Below are 22,716 nucleotides of genomic sequence, written 5' to 3'. Positions count from 1 at the left end.
TCTAGGCATTTTTCCAAATTTCGTGTTAGAGAGATCTGAATACCACATGGTTCCCTTCGTTCATACCAATCTGGCAAGATTGCATCTTACCTGTTGCATTGGTTGCAGCACGCCCCGTTATGTAGGGAAACAGGAAGAAACCAATGTGAAGCATGCCACCAAGGGGTAACCCTGTGCTTTATCCAAAAATCATCGTTTATCTACTGCAGTAAATTAAATTCCATTGAGAGAGTTAGAGGTATTTTGGAGTAGTAAACTTCAAGTATAGAAGTTGGTTCTTTTTCTGATATATCCTCGCTTATTTCTAGTGATGTATGAGGTTTAGCAAACTTTGCGGTCTGATCACAGGAATTTGAGACGATAATACAGTGTGGATTCAGAAAATCAGTCCATACTATCATCTGCCCACAATCATATTTTAAAAGCTCTGCTGTCACGTTGGCCCATTTGGGACATCACAAACTGTGCTTTGTCATGTAACCCTATCTAGAATATCACAGACTGTGTGTGTTGAGGTGTGGGAGCGGCACCTCAGTGTCTCTTTAGATGAGATACTTGCATGTTTTCAACTTAACTTGAATTTCACAACTTATATGAAACCTAAACTGCTGCCAGAATGTCAAATATTTTATAAAAACTGATGTCCTTCTACCTTTTTTCTCTTTTGCAGGATGTTAGAAGCACCCTGGACAGGTAAGGTTGGTTTATTGTCCTCCTCTCAGTGTGTAAGGAGCAAGTCCGGCTGCTGTTTGCAAATGTCAGCACTGAAATCACACAAATCCCCTCTGCTGCCAAAGCAACTGTACCTCATACAATTATCATATCGAGGTCACCTTGTGGCTACTCTTCTGTTTTTCAACAGCTCCAAACAGTGTTGAGGCCCCCGCTTGTTCTCAAAACATCCATAGTCCTTAAAAACTCTTTTCCCTTCTGAGAAACATTAGTTCAGTTCTCAAAAAACATAACCCTGAGATTTCTCAAAATACTACTCTGATGAAAATGTCCGCTGAGCCCTGGGAAACTCTCATGTGTCCAGAAAAAGCACCTTTGCCCACAGAAACTTCCTCAAGTTTTCCACAACCCTAGAGTGCTCTAAACCTCTTTCAGTAGTGTCCGACGCCACTGCCAATCCTCAAATATCTCTCTAGTGTTTTTAACAGCATTTGAATTGCCTAAAAGAAATCCTCTTTCAAACATGTTTCATCATTTAGTTAGGAGGCTGCGTAGGACTTTAGAGGGCTAGAAGCTTCGGCTTTAGCGCCGAGACGCCTGCGGGCATTTGTTCGCGCTCAATAAATGCTAAAAATAAATAAATAAATAGAACCCTTGTTTTATGCTCTAGTTTAAGAAACATACATAAGTTATTGTTTGTGCCTGTCTGACTGTGAGTAGCCCCAGTAACCATAGTTAAATTATTGATACAAATGAAAGTGGGGGCAAGTTTAAAAAATGTTCTGGGGAATTAGTAACTAATTCTGAGACAATGACGAACATGGAAAAGAGACGAATACTTCAGTTGTTCAAACTGAGGCAACTTTAAGCAGCTGCTAAAGTACGATCTTATAATACATTTGGTGTTCAGGTCTAATATACCAATATGAATAAACCTCTGAATGAGAAACATGACACACAGATGTTGTATGTTCAGACAGCTGTGCTGAAACATGTTTCACCCACTCGTGATTAACACCAAGACTTCGCCAAGGGGAATGTTTTAGAGCAGTTATTAAAATGTAAAGCAAACCTCTACTTTTATGGTGATATGTTCACCTAACACATGTGTAATGCATCACACATCAAGACATAAATTTCAGCCCCAGTGAGAGCATCAACATTCCTAAAAACGAGGAGTGTGTGGAGTGCAGCTCTCGTTGAAAAAAGCAACAACATAAAATGGGCATGGATTATATCACCGTCATTCCGTATCAAGAAGATGCGCATGAAGGTATTAGACTTAAATATATTGGCCTGATTCACAAAGGTAAACGTGGACCAAAAGTCTAGTTTTGGACCTAAAGTCTAACTTTACTACTACTAAAGTTAGACTTTTGGTCTAAGTAAGACTTTTGGTCTAAACTTAAACCAAAAGTCAAACTTTAGTGGTAGTAAAGTTAGACTTTTGGTCTAAACTTAAACCAAAAGTCAAACTTTAGTGGTAGTAAAGTTAGACTTTTGGTCTAAACTTAGACTTTTTTCCCAGAATACTTTTGTGAATTGGGCTCATTGTTCTGGGCTAGTGAAAATATCAGTTCCATTAAGATGTCCTGCTTGCACTAGCCTAGTAAGCACAGGAATGGGAGTGTACCTGTCTCTGAGTCACAATGTCATGTATTTTGCAAAATCCAGGTATTAATAAATCCAGTGGTCATTCTATAAAAAATACACTTTTGTGCTTTCTCTTCTGTTCCACTCACTGTTAGATTTAGGCCCTGTAATGTGGATATTAATTCCTCTGAATAGTTTCTGAATTCATGCCTACTTTTATTTTCACTCATTCTCATAATATCTCTGTGGTCCTCAAAGAGCTCCTCAGTCCTCATAAACCCAACTCTGTTCCTCAGATCTGCATTTGGTGTAAGAAACCTTTCTTCTTCCCTCAATGACTTCTGTTCAGCCCAGAGCATCCTCAGGGGTCAGCATCAAATCAATCGTTGAACCTATGAAAGTGTTTCAAAACCCTCACTTCTCGCAACAGAGACGGGGGGAGAGATGAGACTAAAATTCTCAGAGAGAGGAGGTGAAAGGAGAAAGAGGGGTAGAAGAGAGGAAGGCAGTTGAACAGTGAGGGAATTAGACTGAGGGAGAAATGCAGAGTGTGGTAGAAAAGAGGCCGGTGGAAGAGACAGGCATGGATTGGAGAGGGGTGTATCTGCTTGCTGGTGGCACCATTTCACTGCGGAGCTGCCCTGAAGTGAGTATCCACTGCATATGGTTTTGAATAATCTGAAAGCAGTCTGGGTCCTAATCCACCAATACTTTACTGAATGGCACATTGGAAAAGTGCAAAACATGAAAAGGAAACAAAGTTGAGGATCCATCTTAAGGAGGTGTTAGAAGCAGCCATTTGGAAGTAGTCAAACCAAAGGTCCTAGCATTGAGATTTGATGCCCACAAAAAGAATTTGCTTCTGTTTCCAAAGGGCAGGACCTCAAAGATACCAAGGTGCAGAATCACATAGACCCACGTCGCAGATGCTCATAGCCTCTAAGATGCAGGGCCTCAGAAACCTCCAGATGCAGGACCTCAGATATTTAAAGGTGCAGTACCTCAGACACCCCAAGGTGCAGGGCCCCAGAATACCCAAGGTACAGGACACCAAAGACACCAAGAAGGTGTAAGAACTAAGACATTCCAAGATGCAGGACCCCAGAATACCCAAGGCACAGGACACCAAAGACACCAAGGAGGTGTAGGACCACAGATATTCAAAGGTGCAGGACCCCAGTATAACCAAGATGCAGGACCTCAGAGACACCAAGGTGCAGGACCTTAGAGACTCCATGCTGTAGGACCTCGGAGACACCAAGGTGCAGGACCCCAGAGACACCAAGGACATGTAAGACCTAAGACATTCCATAGTGCAGGACCCCAGTATAACCAAGGTGCACGGACCTCAGAGACCCTATGATGTAGGACCCTAAACACGCCAAGGTGCAGGACCCCCGTATAACCAAGGTGCAGGACCTCAGAGACCCCAAGGTGCAGGACCTCAGAGACTCCATGATGTAGGACCCCAGACACACCAAGGTGGCGGACCTCAGAGACTCCATGGTGTAGTCTCCCACTCCATGGTGTAGGACCCCAGAATTACCATGGGGAAAGACTGCATAGATTTAAATGTGCACAACCTCAGTTACTCCAAGGTGAAAAAACTAATGGCTGCTGAGGAGCATGGCCTCGGAGACCCATAAGTGCAGGAGCTCAGAATTCCAAGGAAGAGATCCTCAAAGACTCTAAGGTGTAGGACCCCAAGATATACCAAGGTTCAGAACAGCAGAGTCTCCAAGGTGCAGGACCTCTGAATCTCCAGGATTCAGTACCACAGAACACCCATGATGCAGGAACTCAGAGATTTAAAGATGCAGGACCTCAGAATACCCAAGGTGCAGGACTTTAGATACTTCAAGGTGCAGGAGCTAAGAGATACTTAGGTAAAAGGAGTCTGCGGCCCCAAGGTGCAGGAGCTCAGTCTTTCCAAGGTGGAGAACCTCAGAGACTATAAGATATAGGACATTAGATATTCCAGGGTGCAGGACTGCAGCATCTCCAAGGTGCAACGCCTCACAAACTACAAACTTCATGATCCCAGAACAACCAAGGTGCCGGACCTCAGAGACCCTAAGGTGCAGCGCCTCAGTGACCCTCAAGTGCAGGTCCACAGAGTCTTCAAAGTGCAGGACCTCAGAGTCTTCAAAGTGCAGGACTTCAGAGCCTCCTAGGTGCAGGATCCCCTAATACCAAATATGCAGGACCACCAAGACCCTGGGGTGCAGGACCCCATAATACACAATATGCAGGCCAACCGAGACCCTGAGGTGCTGAACCTCAGACAATCCAAGGTGCAGGACCTCGGGGACTACGACGTACATGAACTCGTAGTCTACAAAGTGTAGGACTAGAGAGCTTCCAAGGGACATGAGCTCTGACATTACAAGTGCAGGATCTCTGCGACTCCGAGGTGCAGGACCTCAAAATACACAAGGTGCAGTACCTCCGGGACTTCAAGCTGCTGGACCCCAGAATACCCAAGAGTCTGTGGTGCAGACCTCTGATCTCACAGGGAACAGGACACCTCAGAGACTTGAATGTGTTGGACCGCAGAGATTCCAAAGTAAAAGAGTTAACAGCATGTTTGTAGCAAGGCCTCAAAGACCGAAGTACAGGACCTCATGGACCCAAGGTGCAGGACCCCAGAGCCTCCAATGTGCAGGATCTCAGACATTCCGATGTTCAGGAACTCAGATACTCCAAGGTGCAGGACATGCAAATACTCAAAGTGTAGGACTTCAGAGATGTTAAGGTAATTGCACTAAAATTCTCTAAGATGGAGGATCGCAGAGACTCCAAGATGCAGGACCTCAGGGACCCAAAGGGCAGGGCCTTGGAAAACCAAAGGGGCAGCATCCCAAAGCCTCTAAGATATAGGATCTCAGAGACCCTAAGGAACAGGACCACAGGAACCCCAAGGTGCAGGACCTCAGAGACTCCAAGGTGCATGATCCACGAATACACAAGGTGCAAGACCTCAGAACATTCATGGCTTAGAACCTCACATTCTCCAAGGTGCAGGTCCTTAGAGACTCCAATGTGCAGGTGCAAAGGGCCTCTAAGGTACAGGGCCTAGAGAATCCATGGTGCAAGACCCCATAAAATCCAAGGTGCAGAACCTCAGACACTTCAAGGTGCAGGGCCCCAGAATGCCCAACTTCACAATCTCAGAGACCTCAAGGTACTTGAGCAAAGAGACTCTAAGTTGCAGTGCCTCAGAGATGCCAAGGTGCAGAGCCCAAGATTTTCCAAGGTGCAGGACCTCAGTAAGTGCATGGTGCAGTACCCAAGCATACCCAAATGCAAGTCCTCAGATACTTAAAGTTGCAGGACCTTAGAGACTCCATCGGGCAGGATCCCAAAACATCCAAAGTGCAGGACCTCACACATTCCAAGGTGCAGGCGCTCATAGTCTACAAGGTGCAGTACTCCAGAACACCCAGGGTGCAGGATCTCAAAGACTTTAAGGTGCATGATCTAAGAGCCTCTAAGGTGCAGGACAACAGAATACCAAAGATGCAGGGACTCAGATACCCAAAGCAGCAGAGTTAAGAGTCTGTAAGGTACAGGGCCTCAGAGACTCCAAGGTACAGTGCCCTGGAATACCCAGGGTACAGGACTTCAGAGACTCCAAAGTGCAGGACCCTAAAATACCAAAGGTGCAGGACTCTAGAGACTCCACGGAGCACAAGCTTAGAGCCTTTAAGGTACAGGACCCCAGAGTACTCAAGGTTCAGGACCTCAGAAGCTCCCAGTTGTAGGACATCAGAGACTTCAAAGTACAGTATCTCACAGACTCCAAGGTGCCGGGCCTCAGAGATTCCAAGGTGCAACAATTCAGACATTCCAAGGACCTCAGAAAGTCCGAGGTGCAGGACCCCAGAGTACCCAAGAACCTCAGAGACTCCAAGGTGCAGGTGCTAAAAGCCTCTATTATGCAGGTGCTCTGAGATACCAAGGTGCAGGACCTCAGAATGCCCAAGGTGCAGGACATCAGAGACTCCAAGGTACATGAGGTAGGACCGACTAAGGAGCAGGACCTCAGAAACTACAAATAGTAGGTCCTCAGAGACTTCAAGGTGCAGGGCCTCAGAGACTCAAAGATGTAGAACCCCAGATAGTCCAAGGTGCAGCAAAACAGAGTCTCCAATGTGCCAGACATCTAAGACTTCAAGGTTCAGCACCCCAGAACACGCAAGGGGCAGGACCTCAGAGATCTTAAGGTACAGGACCTCAGAGTTTTCAAGGTGCAGGACCACAGAATCTCCATGGTGCTGGGCTTCAGGGACTTCAAGGTGCAGGACCCAAGACTAGCCAATATGTAGGACCTCAGGGACTCCAAAGTGCATGAGCTCATAGACTCCAAGTCGCAGAACTCCAGAGCCTCCAAGGTGCAGGACTCTACGCCCTCCAAGGTATAGGAGTTCTGACATTCCAAGGTGTCAGATCGTTGGTATTCTAAAGTGCAAGACCCCTGAATACCGAAGGTGAATGACTTCAGAGACTTCAAGGTGCAGAAGCTAAAAGTCTCTAAAGGGCAGTGCCTCAGAAACCCCAAGGTGCAGGACCTCAGAATAACCAAGGTGCTTAACTTCAGACACTCCAAGGTGCATCAGCTAAGAATCTCCTAGGTGCAGAACATCAGAGACTCCAAGGTGTAGGACCTTGGCGACTCAATTATGCAGGCCCTAGAATACCCAAGGTGCAGGACCTCAGAGCCCCCAAGTTGGAGGGCCTCAGAAACACCTAGATTCAGGACCTCTGAATACCCATTGTGCAGGACCACAGATATTTCAAAGTGCCGGCCCCAGAATACCGAAACTGTAAGACCTCAGAAACTCATATGTGCAGGAGGTAAGAGCCTCTAAGGTGCAAGACCTCAGATATTCCATGCTGCAGAACCTTAGAGACTCTGAGATGCAGGATCTCAGAAATTCCAAGGTACAGGGACACAAAGTCTCCAAGGTGCAGGACCCAGGAACATCCAATGTACAGGACCTCAGAGAGCCCAAGGTACAGGAGCTCACAAACTCTAAGGTGCAGGACCTCAGAGCAACCACGGTGCAAGAGCTAAGAGTTTATAATGTGTAGGACCTCAGAGACCCTAAAATGCAGGGCCCCAAAATACCCAAAGTGCAGGACATCAGAGGTTTCAAGGTGCAGGACCTCAGAATTCCCAAGGTGCAGGAGCTATGAACATCTAAGTTTCAGGACCTCAGACACTCCAAGGAGCCAGACCTCAAATACTATACGGTGCAGGACCTCAGAGGCTTCAAAGTATAGAAATTCAGAAACTCCAAGGAGCAGGGCCTCAAAGTATTCAAAGTGCAGTACCTCAGAGACTCCAAAGTGCCAGCCCTTAGAGATTCTAAGGTGCAGAACTTCAAAGACTCCAGGATGCACAATCTCAGTGACTCCAAAAGTGCAGGACCTCATTGACTCCAAATTGAAGGACCTCAGACAATACAAAGTGCAGGAGCTCAAATAACTCCAAGGAAAAGGAGCTCATAATCCCTAAGGTGCAGGACTCCAGACACTCCAAGGTGCAGGGGCTCTGTATTTCCAAGGTTCAGGACATCAGTGTCCAAGGTGCAGGATCCCAGACTCTCCAAGGAGCAGGATTTCAGATTCTCCATAGTACTGGACCTCAAAGACTCCAAGATGCCAGAGCACAGAGACTCCAAGGTGAAGGACTCCAGAGCCTCCAAGGTGCAGGAGCGCTGACATTGCAAGGTGCAATATCTCCAGACCTCCGAGTGGCAGGGCTCCAGAATGCCCACGGTGATGGACCTCAGAGACTTCAAGGTCCAGGAGCTAAGAGAGTCTAAGGTGCATGACCTCAGAGACCCCATGTTGCAGGATCTGAGAAACTAAATGGTGCAGGACCCCAAAATACTCAAGGTGCAGGACATCGGAGTCTTTGAGATGCGGTAGCTAGGTGCCTCTATGTTGCTGGATCTCAGAGACTGGAAGGTGCAGGACCTCAGAGATCCTAATGTGGAGGACCCCAGAAAACCCATTGTGTGGGACACAGTAGATGCTAAGGTGGAGAACTCCAGAGCCTCCGAGGTGCATGAGCTCTGACATTGTAAGGTACAGCATCTCTGGGACTCCAAGGTGCAGGACTCCAGAATGCCCAAGGTAAAGGACCTTAGTGACTTCAAGGTGCAGGAGCTAAGAGCCTCTGAGTTGCAGGACATAAGAGACCCCATGTTGCCGGGCCTTAGAAACTAAATGGAGCAGAACTCCAGTATACCGAAGATGTAGGACCTCAGATTCTTGGAGGTGCATAAGCTAAGAGCCTCTACATTGCAGGACCTCAGAGCCTGGAATGTGCAGGACCTTAAGAATACCCAAGGTGCAGGAGCTAAGAACCTCCAAGTTGCAGGGCCTCAGAGATTTCAATATGCAGTGCCCTGGTCTACCAGGACCTCAGAGACTCCAAAGTGCAGGCACTAAGAGTTTCTAAGTTGGAGGACCTCAGAAAACCCTACCTTCAGGACCCCAGAATATCCATTGTGGAGGATCTCAGAGACTCTAAGGTGCAGGCCCTCAGAATATCAAAACTGCAAGACCTTAGCATCTCCAAGATACAGGAGGTAAGAGCTCTAAGGTTCAGGACTTCAGAGACTACTAGGTGCAGGACCTCATAGACTGCAGGTCAAGGACATCAGAGAGTTCAACTTGCAGACCCTAAATACTCTAAGATGCAGAATCTCAGATAATCCAAGGTGCAGGACCATAAAGTCTCAAAGGTGCAGGACCTGGGAATACCAAAGTTGCAGGAGCTCACAGACTCCAAGGTACAGGACCTCAGAGCCTCCAATGTGCAGGACCTCTGACCCTCCAAGGTGCAGCAGCTCTGAACCTCCAAGGTGCAAGAGCTCAAACATTTCAAGGTGCAGGACTTCAGAACCTCCACGGTGCAGGAGTTGAAAGCCTTCAATGTGGTTGTTTTGATAAATTTCAAGGTGCAGAACTTCAGTGAGTCCAGTGTTCAGGGTTCTAGCGATTCAAAGGTATAGGATCCATACATGTGCATAATCCCAGATACTTTACGATGCAGGACTTAAATGAGTCCAATGTGTAGCATTTTGAGATTTCAAGGTACAGGTCTTCAGTGATTCCAAGGTACATGTTAGACCTGACATCATTGGTGTGAGTCTCCCTTCCATTTTTTGACGGATTGCCTCCTCTGTTTTGATTTTTTGTGCTGGATTTATGCTTTGGGCACTGTGCCACTGCTAATCAGTGTCACAGTGCAAGGTTTTCTCTATGTTAAATTGATGTGCTGATTGGTTATTCCACAATTGGGTTATTTGATTTACTGTCAGCCCCTAGTACAGTGCACCATGCGTGCCCAGGGCTTGTAAATCAAATGCTGCTGGTGGGCTTGCAGCACTGGTTGTGCCACCCACAGAAGCAGCTTGTAAAGTATGTTTAAGGTCTGCCATTGCAAGGCCTGTGTGCAGTCTAGTACTGCCATGTCGACTTGGCCAAGTGCACCCAGTTGCCAGTCCCTAAACCTTCCCTTTGCTTCATATTAGACACCCATATGGTAGGCCCATGGGCAGGGTGCATTGTAAGTGTAAGGTAGGACATGCTCTGATGTGTGTAGCATGTTCTAATAGTGAATTACAGACATGTTTGTGTTTCACTATTGAAGGCTACCTGTTCTCATAGGCCAGAATGGGCAGTGAAGATTATTACATTCTTATAATCCTAACTGACTCAGGAAACATGGTAACAATTCGAATTTAGTATGCCTGAACTCAGAATAATGAAATACATTTTTTAGTAAAGTTTATTTTAATATTCTGTGTTTGCAAATACCACTTTTAGAAAGTAGGTATTTGCTTGCCTAACCATTTGAGCATGCCTCTGCTGAGTTGTGTATTCCTTGTCTGGGTTTGTGTGTGACAGGGCTGGGGTAATTCCAGGAGACAGTCTGGGACAGCCCAGTGGTGAATAGAGAGATTTACATCGAGATGGGAGGGGGAGAGTGCACCTGGGACCTAAATAGGGCTGGGACTTCCCTCTACAATGCTGGCTCCACCCCCTGTGGCTTGCCTGATGTATCTGCCCTTCACAGTGAAAGGAGAAGAGGAGAGTGCTCCAGAGCTGTATCTTCCCTCCCCTGTTCTGGCTCCACCTCCGGTGGGGCGGCTGATGTCTCTGCCCTGCACAGTGAAAGGAAGAGGAGAGTCATGTCAACAAAGTGCTCAGGAACTGGTTTGAACTAGGCAGAGGCCTCTCTGCCTTCAGAGAACAAAGGATTTTGGGGGATAAATATTGGGACCCAGTCCCACAGACTTTAGATCACTTCTGGAACAAGAAACCTTTCTGCCAAGGAGAAGAACCAAGGAAGCTTCAGGAGTTTGGACTGCCCCTATGCCAGTGTGCTGTTTGCTGGGTTGGCCTGCAGTGGTTGCTTCATTGCCAAGAGAAAGGAGAAGGAACTTTGTAAGGACTTTCAACTACTGATTATTCTCCAATGGCTTGAACTGTGCCTGCCTCCTGCTGAAGTCTCAGGGCCAAAAGACTTCACCTGCAGCTCCCTCCTGAATTTCCTTGCTGGGAATTTTGACTTCAGTCACCTGCGTGCCACTGGGAGCTGGAAGCGCAACGCATCGAGAAGAAGCGTGTTGCCGCCACAGCTGAAATTGTCGCAACGCCGGAGAAGCGAGCCTTCGTCGCATCTCCCTGGAAGCGTGTGTTCATCGAAGCAGCCTGCTGTCGCATCACCAGAGAAGAGTGACGCCATCGAGAGAGTCACCATCACCGGAGAAGCACGTTGCAGGGCCTGTCACAACTCGAAAGTACAGAGCCGTCGTAAGGCTGCCAGGGCGTTATCGCATCGTCATCGCATCGCCGCATCAAGGGCGCCATCTTCTCGCATCGCAACTGGATCATCGCATCGCCTCGCATCAAGATGCCATATTGTGCACCGCAACAGGTCGAGAATCTACGCATCACCTCTGCACCGGTAAGGCTCATGAGGAGTCCCCTACTCTGTGCAAGCATTGAGGAAGGACGCAACCGTTCCCCCGGGTCACAGAACCGACGCATCTCCCCTTCTGCGAGTCTTTTTGTTTACTTTGCGTCACGCATCCAGGTACTTTGTTGAGAACTTTGTCGCATCTACCATCAACTTGAACTAAGAGACTTTAATCATCTTTCAAGTAATCTTAAGCGTATTATTGTGGATTTTTGTTGTTTGTGGTCTTGTGTTTAAGTCTATATAAAGAATACTTATTTTTATGAAACCTGTGTTGTGTCCATCTGTGGTGTTATCACTGTATTACTGTGTATATTCACAATTGCTTAACACACTGCCTCTGAGATAAGCCTGTCTGCTCGTGCAAAGCTACCAAGGGGATGAGCAAGGGTTATTAAGGAGTGAATTCCCCTTATCCTGACTTAGAAGTAAGGGTCCCTATTTGGACAAGGGTAATAACCATTGCCAACCAAAGACCCCCAGATCTAACATTGATGGTCAGCGATGAGGATTTGTACTTTGCATTTGTGTTTCATACACAGTGATTGGTGTACACTACTAGTGAGTGCAGACCAAACATGACCACATATATTTTTTTAGAATCCTTTTTCCTTTGACTGTTAGCTTTTCCTGAAGACTCCCAATTATTACTACCATGAGTAAACCAGCATCTGTTGCATCTATGGATCTTGATTTTGAGGAAGAGAGGTTGGAAACCTACACTGTGAAACAGCTCAAGTATCTCTGCAGGAACTTGAAAGTTGCTACAGCAGGCATTTCTAAAAAGAAAGACTACCAAAAGGCGCTTAGGGCCTGGGTAGAAGCAAGAAATGCCCCTGATCTTGTGGTGGAGCCTGTTAGGGATGCAAATGGGCAAATTGATGGGCAAGAATTTCCAGCCAGGGGAGGGGTGCAATTCCTACCTGGCAGCAGCATCTCTTCCAAAGACCTGTCCCCCAGGCAGCTGGAAGACAGGGAGAGAAATAGGGCACTCAAGCTGGAGTTGGCTAAGCTTAAGATGGAGGGTCAGAGGATCAGAGGTTGTCTTTGGAAAGAGAGAGAATGAGAATGGAGCATGAGAGAATGTAGGGGGAGTTAGAGATCAAGGCCAAAGGCTTAGAAATCCCTCTGGTGGCAGCGCACCATCTGTGCCTTCGGAAGGCAGGGTACATATTCCCAAGTTTGTCCTCAAAGATTTTCACAAAGGTGAGGATATTGGTCAGTGGTTTGCAGCCTATGAGATAGCAATGTTGGCCCACCGGATCCCTGAGCAGAATTGGGGAGCGGGGTTGTGGGGCCACCTTGTTACTGAAGGTAGGGATACTTTGTTAGGCTTACCCAGTGAGAATAGGATGCCTTACCACCACATGAAGGAAGCACTGATGACAAGGTATGGGTTAACTCCAGAGCTCTATAGACAGAGGTTCAGAAATTGTAAGAAACTGGAGGGAACCACTTGGGTAGAATATGTGTCTTTCATTTGCAGAGCTATGGATGGTTGGGTGAGGGGTAGCAATGTTGATAATTTTCAAGCGCTCTATGATTTGATTGCTAGGGAGCACTTGTCTGCTAATTGTTTTCCAGAGCTACGCCAGAACCTTATTGATTTACACTTGACTAAGTCCGGAAAGCTTGCTGAAGAGGCGGACCGCTGGGTCAGTACCAGGGTCCACAAGGGTCTTGTGGGAGACTCTGACAAAGGTGGGCAGGGTCCCCAGCAGAAGAGTGGGGGTGACAAGGGTAAACAGAGGGAGTTCCAAAAAGGTCCCCAAAGTAATTCCCACTGGAATCAAGGTAAGGGTTCCCAGCCTCCCCCTGAAAAGAAGTTAGGACCCCGACAGGTAAACCTGTTCATAGGGGGCCTGTTACCTGCTTTCAGTGTAAGCAGGTGGGACACAGTTGGTATGATCCCCAGTGTCCTCAGAAAGGACAGTATGTGCCACACCGTGTACCACCCCATCAGATGGCCAGTGTAGCCCTGGGTGGGGGGGAGATGGGTGCCCAAGGTGGGTGGGGTCCCGCAGAAATGTCCCTTGTCTCATTAGGAGACTTTGAGATGGTCCCTAAAACTCATCTGCCTGAGAACACTAAAAATACAGGCAGTGGGTGACCATCAATGGCCATAGCGTGGAGGCTCTCAGACACAGGAGCAAGTGTAACAGCTGCCAAGTGTCATTTGGTCTCTGAAGAGCAGGTAGTCTCAAATGCATTTTTCCCAGTTGTTGCCACTGACAACACAGAGAGCCATTGCAAGGTGGCTCAAGTTCCCTTTTTCAAATGGCTGTGAGGCCACCCATGCCTGTTGGTTGTCTGTTAGGCAATGATTTAGAAAACTCCCCCTGGATGAAGGTGGAGAGGAAGGCGCATTTGGAGATGTTGGGTCTGCCTGAGTGGGCGTGTGTGACCACTCGGTCTATGGCAGCTAAGGGTGTTCAAGAGACCCTGGAGCCTGAAAATATGGCCTAGGCACCTGCCTTAAAGAGAAGAGGTAAGGGGTGTGGGAAACCAGCCTCTATTGTCCCCACGGTCCAGGAGGAGGTAGACTTTGAGGGGGATGACCTGGAACACACTGGTGAGCAAGTTTCTGAACTGGGGAACCTACCTGAGCTGACCCTTTGGCAGCAAGAAGAGGGTCCCTCCAGGGAGGGATTTTGTGAAGAGCAGCAGAAGTGCCCTTCTCTTGTGGGTTTGAGGCAACAGGCCACAAACCAGGCAGCAGGTGATCAGTCTGGATCACATTGGATCTACTGGGAGAATGGTCTGCTGTATAGCGAAAAAACAACACAACAAACAGAGAGAGGAGGGTCATAGGGAAACAGAGTTTAAAGTCCAACTACTGGTTCACTCCCCCAGCTACACAATATGAGCAACACAAAGAACCTAGGAGGTCTAAAAGCCAATTTATTTTGGCCCAACTGACTTGTGATTACACTATGTCCATCTTTTGAACTAGCTTTTTGCTTTGTGTTCTTAGTTCACTGCACTTTTCCTCCTTTTCTTGTTCCTTAGAATTTAACCCAATGGTGACTGTAGCACCTACTGACATAGTGTAATCACAAGTCAGTTGGGCCAAAATAAATTGGCTTATAGACCTCCTAGGTTCTTTCTCCTGTATAGCGAGCCTAAGGTTGCTGAGCCTGGGTCAGCCAGTGTGCTGGTGGTAGCCCAGCGCCTCAGAGCCTTCCTACTGGGTTTGGCTCATGATGTTTCTTTAGCTGGTCATCTGGGGCAGAACAAGACCTTTGAAAGGCTTGTCTCCCACTTTTATTTGCCCCAGATGCGGAAGAGTTCAGATACTCATTGTGTAGTATCGGGTTCCCAAGGCCTACATGCTCCGTAGATAACCCACTTACACTGAAAGAACTGTTGGCACGGAAACTGAAAAGTACAAAGAACAAGTTTATTAAGACCCCATGGGGTGGTGGTACATTCCTACAGCACCCTTCGGTAATGCAAGAAGTATCACACCGAACGTTGGTGTGATCCGGTCTTTTATACGATTTACAGGTAATAAAAAGATAGGCGGTACAAAGTTACAGAGCTTTATGTACATATATGGTCATTTTTGGAACACAGCCAACTCATGGGAGGGGTTACAACCCCACTGGTCAGTTTGGCGGCACATTCCTGAGGGGTGACTGGTCAGTTGGAACTGCGCATGAGCGGGCTTGACCGTGGCTAAAAATAGCCTGTTGCTGGGCAGAGTCGAGTGGTCAGTTGCACGGACAACGGACTAAAGGGCATGCTGACCACGAGGCCACTCATTCTCTAAAATGGCCGCCGCAATTTACAAAATGGCGTTTCCAAGTATAGTCAAGTTAAGGGGGAAAACGTGTAGCACAGCTAAGCGCTAACTCGGCCATTGTCAAATTACGACAGACGACCCTTTTAGCGTTTAGCTGAAGCTACCTCATAGTGGACATAATCAGGATGTTCATCTTCAATATCAATTAGCATTATTTGGGCTACTTCTTTATGAAGCATCATTTTGTTTTGAGTAAGAGCTCGCCTTGATGGTATACAAGCCGATAAACACATGGAACATAAAGCTGGGCCACATTGTATACATAAACATACAAGAAACAATATCCCAACAATGATACATAAAATCGTTAGCAGTTTCCAACCCCAAGTGGTAAGCATTGACCAGAACCACCCTGAAAGAGTCCAAGTTCCATTGTCCGGGTGTATTTCAGCTGCTATTTTGTGCAATTTAGAAATGGCATCATAAACAGATGGCGAATTATCAGGTACCTATACACAGCAGCTACTTCCGATGATTCTACATGCCCCCCCCGATCAGCTAGAACCACATCTAGAACCATTCTGTTCTGAAGTGTAACAATCCTAGAAATCTGAAGTTCTTCGGTAATATTTCCTAATGCAATAGCAGTATCATTGGCTACAGCCTCAACAACACGGGTCAATCGTCGTATTTTCCTACTATTCAAAGCAGCCCCCACAAAGGAGAACAGTCCCAAATTAAAGTCCACATATTGCTGCAGTGCGGTATCCGTCTGGTCGATATCGTCCAGAACAACAGTACGTTTAACACGGTTTAACATGAAATCGTGGTGAAGTACATAGTCATTATGATACATTGGTGGGGCAATGAATACAGGGGGCAATACAAAGGATACATAGCAAGTGCCTAACCATCCCAACGGAAGCTGATGATAGCCCTTAGTTCCACAAATAAAATAAGTATTACGAGATGCCACAAACGATATGCCATTCGGGTTGTCGAACGTAAGTGTAGTTTTGCATTCACTTTTTCCAACCGGGATTGTACCTTTATTACGTATGCACAAATCAGCTTTAGTTGCAATAACATTAATAACATGCGAACTGGATACATTAATGTTCCTTTGGTTGCTGTAAATACGGGGTGCAGATGCATTGTCGGGGCGGTATTCTTCCCATTCAAATCGAGTACCCTCAGCTCGTGGGTACCCATCCCGGTCATGGTAGCAAATCTTATTCAAACGGAAAAGCACCCCTCCTTTCGTTGGCCATCGCAAAGTGAATAGAAGAGTGTACCAGGCATTGCAGGACCCATTATGTGAAAACGGGAGTGGAATGAGTGGAGTGCCCCCTTTCTTCTGATGACCAGGCAACATCCCACACACTCAACAATTGGAAGTATTTGTCATGTTATGAGTATGATGCAGGATCTGAATAAAGCTATTGTTCAAATAGGTCTGCCGGTGCCGTTCTTCATGGTAGGGCAAGGTGAAGTGAAAATGTTCAGATGGAGCCGGGGTAGTCGGCAGCAAATGTTCACGTGCAGGCACCACGAGTTCAACTACCCAAGCTATCACTGCTATTACCACAATTGTCAAGACAAAAAGGATGGCACCAAGTATTCTTTTGTCTCGTGATGCAGAAGACGCCATAGTTCAAAGAGTTCTCAATGTCTCAAATAGTTCAAAAAGTTCACAAAGTCTCAAATGTACATATATATGTATATATACCTAAAAATGAAAAATACGGTGCTGAGCTCCGAGGTAGCCGTTGTTTTCTTCTCCGGGGTCAAGACGGGTGTCACTACTCTTGGCAGAACTGATCCCCCCCCCTTGAGATTCCCGGTTTCCGTTTCGCAAACCCCAGAGCGGTAACCAACCAGTCTCGAAAACCAACAAAAAAAAATTCTTCTCCTTATCGTGGCCGCAGATCGTACCGCTGTCGTCCAGAAACAGTGTGGTCCGGGAAGGCTCCCTCGACTTCGGCCGATGTCACAGCTGGGCTCTTTTCTTTTTCCAGAATCTCCTTGTAGTCAATCAGCACGGCAGGATTCACCAGGTCCGGAGAGACACGCCGGCAGTGAGTTGAGTGTATCCACCGCTTTCTGTTGGTCACTCGTACAGCTATTCGAGTAGCCAAGAGGACCTGCTCGGGGCCACGCCACCTCGGTTCCAAGCTGTTCGCCCTCTCAAACGATCTGACCATAACGAAATCCCCAGGAAGGAGATTATGAGCCTCTCCAGTAGAATTGTCAGGGAGCGCTTCTCGAACCTGTTGATGAATAGAAAGCAAATCATTTGTTAATCGTGCCAAATAGTCATTCATCATTATACAAGGCACATCATGCATCAATCGTGGCTTAGGCACTCCCCATATATTCATAGGCCTTACAAACACCACTTCATACGGTGTGAGGCCAGTTCGAGAGTGGGGCACTGACTTGAGAGAGAGCAATGCTAACGGTAAAGCATCCGGCCACTTCAATGACGTAGATGCTACAATCTTAGCCAGTTTTAGTTTCAACGTGGCATTGTACCGTTCAAAAAGACCTGCTGACTGAGGGTGGAACACAGCATGAAACTTCTGCTGGATCCCCAACCCCTTCAGCACATACTCCACAATTTTCCCAACAAAATGAGGCCCATTATCGCTCCACAAAAATTTGCAAACTCCAAAGCGAAGAAAATACTCCTTGAGCAACACCTTAGCTGTTGTTAAAGCTGTATTATCTTTCGTGGGGAAGGCCTCAACCCATTTGCTAAAAGCGCATACCACCACTAGGACATACTTAAGGTTATTGCAGCGCTCAAGCTGAATGTAATCCATTTGGAGTACCTCAAATGGTGCAGATGGTGGAATGAACCCTCCTTTCGGAGTATGGGTCCCTTTCGTAGGATTGTGCTGTAAACATATCAGGCAGGTCTGCACTACTCTCTTGGCTGTATTGGCGATCTCGGGATGCTCCCAAACTCGTGATAACAATCGAGTGATCGCAAGAGCTCCCACATGTGCTAATCCGTGTGTCATCTGAACCATCGCTTGCAAGTAAGCTGCAGGCAATTTCCATTTTTCCATGTCTTTGCTTCTCCAACAGCCCTCATCATCCAGTACCCCATCTACTGCCCATGCCGCAAGTTCTGCTTCAGTCGCTGATTTTTGGATATCTAGTATCTCCGCTCTAGCATCGTACCATCGCTCAGCTTGTGATTTTGTTACATACATGGGGGAGTCAGTTCGGGACATAGCTGTTTGTCTCGCTATGCTGTCTGCAAAAGCATTCCCTTGACCCACTTTATCAGTGATCTTTTTATGGGCACTACATTTAATAATCGCTACTTTCTTTGGACAAAGCAACGCGTTTAGGAGATCACGCACCAATTCTCCGTGCATAATGTGTACTCCATGAGAAGTTAAAAACCCACGTTCTCTCCAGAGTAGCCCGAAGTCATGTGCTACTCCGAAGGCGTACCGGCTGTCTGTGTATATGTTCACACATAGGCCAGCACTCAATTCGCAAGCTCTCGTCAAAGCTATCAGCTCTGCTGCCTGAGCTGATTTTTGTGGTATTCGTGCTGTTTCTACCGCTGTCTTAAGGGTCGTGATCGCATATGCTGCGGAAGTCGTGCCATCTGGCAGCCTCAAACACGATCCATCAACCCACAGCTCCCCATCCACATCTGGAAGTGGCATATCCTGTAAGTCGACACGACCCTTTGTCTGTTCCTCGGTCAGGAAAACACAGTCATGATGTTTTTCTTCCTGACCCTCCTCAACCGGATAGGGCAATAAAGTGGCAGGGTTCAGGGTAGCGCATCTTTTCAGTGTGATATGTGGCGCCAGAAGTGTAAGCTCATATCCTGTCAAACGTGCACTCGTGAGATACTGGGTTTTCATCTGATTCAACAGGGCATCAACTGCATGGGGAACTAACACCAACAATTTGTGCGATAAAACTATTCCCTCACTCTGTCGTACAGCTACCGCTGTTGCTGCAACTGCTCGAAAACACCCAGGTAACCCTCGTGCTACAGGGTCAAGAACCGCCGAAAAGTATGCGCATGGCCTTTGTTTGTCCCCATGTGCTTGCACTAACACTGATAACGCGCACCCATCTTTCTCGTGTACGTACAATGTGAAAATCTTTGAATAGTCTGGTGTACCTAACACAGGTGCAGAGCAAAGGGCCTGTCGCAATTGTTCGAAAGCATTTTGACATTCATCTGTCCATTCAAGGGGCATAGGTGTAGTTTTGGACAGCAACGCCAACAACGGTTTGATAATGTGTGAAAACCCCATGATCCACTGTCTACAAAAAGACGTTAATCCTATGAAGGCACGTACATCTCTCTGTGTGCGGGGGACTGGTGTATCTAAAATCGCCTGAATTCGATCTGATGTTAACGCACGCCCCTCCTTAGACAAAAGATGACCGAGGTAGGTCACCTTGGGTCTACAATATTGGAGCTTTTTCTTCGAAACTTTATGATTGTTCTGAGCCAAAAAGGAAAGTAAAGCAAGCGTAGTCTCCTCGCATTGAGCATAAGTGTCAGCAGCCAACAAAAGATCATCGACATACTGAATAAGGGCAACTCCAGATTGCAAGTGAAAAGAATCAAGCTGTCTCTTCAGAGCCTGGCTGTAGATACTCGGACTCTCAGTGTAACCTTGAGGAACACGACAATATCTATACGATTTATTATTTAACGTAAAACCAAATAAGTATCTGCTATCGGGATGGATGGGAATGGAAAAGAACGCATTTTTCAAGTCGATGACACTAAAGGTCGTCGCCGTTGGGGGGACCAATGTAAGCAATGTCGTGATATCAGACACCACCGGATATTGGGGAATGACAATTTTGTTAATTTCACTCAAATCAATAATAAATCGATAGACCTTGTCGTCAGTATCTTTCTTAAGGATTGGTAGAATAGGGCTATTGCAAATATTATAGGGGACTTCCTCCACTACCCCTGCATTGATCAAATCTTGAACAATGTGTGTCAGAGCAATTTCACCTTCCCTGGAGATCTTATACTGTGGTACACGTGGCAAAAGCACTCCCTCCTTTACAGTAATGCGAATAGGTGGAATAAGCATCTGTCCCACATCCGTATCTGAGGTTGCCCATAACGTGTGAGGGAGAGAAGCTAATGCTTCACATTCTTGTATAGTACAAAACCTGTCAGAATCGGGATTATTATCATTCAAAATGACTCGCACTCCCTCCGGAGCACAACGTATCGTTGCTCGAAAATATTTGAGCAAATCAATGCCCAGAATATTATCTGGGGTATAAGGTGACAACAAAAATTGGCCAAAACTAAAAAATTTATCGAGACAAAGTGCAAGAGGTTTCGATAATGGGCTGGGAGTGGGTGTGCCGTCAAACCCAATACATGTAATCATATCGCCAGACAGGGGAGCCCTCGGAACCAAGTTTTTAGACAAAGCGCTACGAGTAGCCCCTGTGTCGACTAGAAACTGATCAGTAGAACCCAAGATGCCCGCTGATACATATGGACCACTCTGATCTACTGGCACTTCAACTCATTCCGTACCCCATCCTACGCAGTCCTATGCATGCACGTAATCCTGATGCTCCACATTATCACCCTCCGATTTCTGATACTGGTTCCGTCTATCAAATGTATTACGGTCATCCTGGCCACGGCCCCTCTCTTCAAACCTACCACGATCACCTCCGCCACCTCTCGCCCCACAATAACTGTTCCTTGACCTTCCACCTCCTCGACCACGCTGACTACGTTGCTCACGAAGTACCGGACAATCATCAGCCCAATGCCCAAACTCCTTACAATAGGCACATTGATCCTCCGCTATATCCGAACGCCCGTACGACGCATTACCCCCTCCTCGTCTGCCTCTATCATTCCCTCTAGATTGCGTTCCACGAACCTGTGCCAACATCACCTTCGTTTTCAATTCCTTCGCCTTCTTATCAACACTTTCTTTAGCCTCCAATTCCTGCCGCTCATAATACTGAGCCATGGTTAACAAAGACACAGGGGTCGCCGTGGTCCAGGAACTTTTGCTCGTTTTCAATCGCTTCGCAATCTCCGGTAGGAGATTAGCCACATACTTATCAACAAACAGATGCCTACCCGTATCGTCTGTTAATGATTGCCCACTATAATCATGAAAAGCTTCTTCAAAGCGTGTAAAGAAATCAGATACCGATTCATCTGGCTTCTGTTTACATGAAGCCAACATGGTCCAATCAATCTTTTTAGGAGGCACCAGAGTTTTTAATTTAGTCAAAATAGCCGTCGGGTGATCTAGAATCAAAGCACACGGTTTACATGCAGGTTCCCTTTGTAAGTCAGCCTGCTCTAAGTCCTTCCAAGCAGCCCCAAAAGTCGTTTGATCATTAGTTTTACGAATCAACCTCCACATATCAGGGGGAAGAATTAACCCAAAGAAGAGATCTATATCAACAAGGGTCATAACACAAGAGGAAATGGCCCCCTCAACCCCTTCATAGAACGCAGCTGGATTTTTACGAAGATCAGGCAGGGAGTTCTTTAATGCCATAACATCTGCTCTATTCCAAGGCGTATATACCCAATTATATATAAAGTACCCCTTCGCATCCTTCGACATTTTATCGTCATCTGTACCCTCTCCCTTTGGAGGAACATACAAAGGCGCGGCTTCACGCATAGGCATAACATGCATTTTGGTATTCTTATCTGAACCCCGAAGAGGACACTCTTTGGATTCCTCCGTCGACCCCGGCACGGACCCTGTAGCATTTTTCCTTTCATCCCGCAGTCTGGTCGCCTCATCCCGCAGATGAAGTAGTCGTTTGAAAAGGTCGTCAGTATCTGAAAGAGCAAATAAACCTTTATCCAAATTCTCACAATAAACTGACACAGCTTTGGGTTCTAAAGTCTCCGAATATTTACGGAAGCGAGTAACAACTTCATGCTCTAAAGTATTTATGAAACACATTAATTCTCGTTCTGACCACAATTTCCTTTCGGCTAAAATCGTTGCTACAGTTACATGATCCAAATTTAATTTCCTAGCAAGACCACGCAAGTCCGCGGCTCTTTCCGCAGATAACCTGACACTCGAATTGTCCTTTCCATCCGACTTATCCCGACCTTCATCACCGGAATCCTCGGACGGAGCCGTGGGGTGGACATACGGAGGCGGAGAGTGATCTAGTAACGAAAAATCATCAATTTCATTATTAAGGACAGGATAAAGTGGACGACGAATAGGAAATTGACCGGCCGTTTGCAAGTTACGTTCCCGTTCCTCCCTCTCTTTCTTCTCCTGCGCTTCGTTTTCCTCAAGCTGTAAAGCCTTATCTCGAGCAGCCTTGCGCTGCTCTTTGTCCGCCAAGGCAATTTCATGTTTCATACGTTCACGCACCGCTTTCTCCCACATTCGTACACAATCAAACATATTCTGTCTAGACCTACGTTGAAACAAACACTGCTCCACAAATTGAACCTTTCGCAAATCGAACGACCCATGTAGTGGCCATTGCAATTCAGGATCGGTTTTTGTATATTTATGCCATAATTTGCTATACATTATAGGGGGAAGGCCAAATTTTATGTACATTTCACGATTTGGAGTTCCTTCTGGGGGAGCCGGCTGTGATTCCGCTAACCTAATTGTGGTACCATTTCCAAGACAGCACATCCCTCGGAGTGTGCTTAAAACAGGCA

At 46.7% G+C, this 22,716-nt stretch overlaps 1 pseudogene; it reads left to right on the top strand.

Moving 5' to 3' along the window:
• Nucleotides 1-22,716, top strand: part of LOC147718122 (GTPase IMAP family member 1-like) — a 157,670-nt pseudogene that overhangs the window by 57,102 nt on the left and 77,852 nt on the right.

The sequence above is a fragment of the Lissotriton vulgaris genome, chromosome 4_2, assembly GCF_964263255.1.
Source record: "Lissotriton vulgaris chromosome 4_2, aLisVul1.2, whole genome shotgun sequence".
NCBI classification, from domain to species: Eukaryota; Metazoa; Chordata; class Amphibia; order Caudata; family Salamandridae; genus Lissotriton; species Lissotriton vulgaris.
Note: the sequence above shows the minus strand (reverse complement) of the source record. Positions and strands in the feature narration are given on the sequence as shown.